Source organism: Odontomachus brunneus, unplaced genomic scaffold (assembly GCF_010583005.1).
Source record: "Odontomachus brunneus isolate Ranch 3 - 2012 unplaced genomic scaffold, Obru_v1 Obru_scaffold_074, whole genome shotgun sequence".
NCBI classification, from domain to species: Eukaryota; Metazoa; Arthropoda; class Insecta; order Hymenoptera; family Formicidae; genus Odontomachus; species Odontomachus brunneus.
Window position 1 is genome coordinate 1,442,033 of NW_022639524.1, and position 1,360 is coordinate 1,443,392.

Sequence of the window (1,360 nt, forward strand, 5' to 3'; positions counted from 1 at the left end):
ATCTAGTATTTTCATGATTCATGACAACTCAATGCTGTCCGATAAATCGAGTAGAGTTAGGATAACATAGTGGATAGTATATGTATAAGAATTAACAATATCAGGTAACATAGTTTCGTAAAATATATAACAATAATATTACGAATCAATGAGTTGTTACATTTTAGAAAAATTAGAAGCACTAAATTAAATTATGAAAAGATATCATGTATTTGTAAAATATTCAAAAGTAGAAAACAATTATTCTAACCTATTATTAATCTGTTATTATTGAATATTTCACAAATACATGATATCTTTTCATAATTTAATTTAGTGCTTCTAATTTTTCTAAAATGTAATAAATCATTGTTTCGTAATATTATTGCTATATATTTTACGAAACTATGTTACCTGATACTGTTAATTCATATACTATCCGCTATACTACCCTAACTCTACTCTACTCGATTTATCGGACAGCATTGAGTTGTCATAAATCATGAAAATATTAGATGTTGTATCTATCATATTTCTCGGCTCTGGTGAAACTAACTCGTACTTACTCCAACTCGAATTATCGTAAACAGCCATGGCCTAACAAAAAAATCACCCAACAAAGAAATCACTAGATTATTTTTATTTTATCATATAAATACTACAAATACGCACACTTACTTTTCACGTTTTAGTCTACACAATTGATGGCTAAAACGTGAAAAATAGTATAATACTATCATCATGCGTAAATATGTAAATTGTAATATTACGCATGCGTATTCCACAATTCAAAACAATGTGGACAACTGCTTCAGTGAATTTTATTTTGTATGGTTGCATACATTTTAAAATTGAAATTATATCATAAAGAATTTTGCATAAAATATACAAAGAAAAGATTACAACAGTATATTATGCATTATAAATACAGATGTGTATTAAATAAAACAAGTTTATAATAATTATTATAAATATTTAGAAATTGCTCACTTTTCACGATTTTATGCTAGGGAAAAAAGTTATATGATCAATAGTAAAATTAAACTCACGTGAAAAGATTCATGATTGATGCTCAGGGGGTCGATTGTGTATCTCAAAACAGAGTGAAAATGACAAAAGTGAGCAAATTTACTACAATATTTATAACTTCGTTGGTCAATGTCTAGTGAATTTGCTCACTTTTGTTCATTCCGTTTCGAGATACACAATCGACTCCCAGAAGGATGGCATATACGGTATATGCCATCCTTCTGCTCTCGTAATAACTGGCGGCGCTGGCGTGTCAAGCAGTGGTTGTCTCTCTCCTGAAGTTGGGACGCATTCCGAAATCTACAAAAAATCGGTGCACAAACCTTTCAGACCACGAGTGTACGTTTCGTAA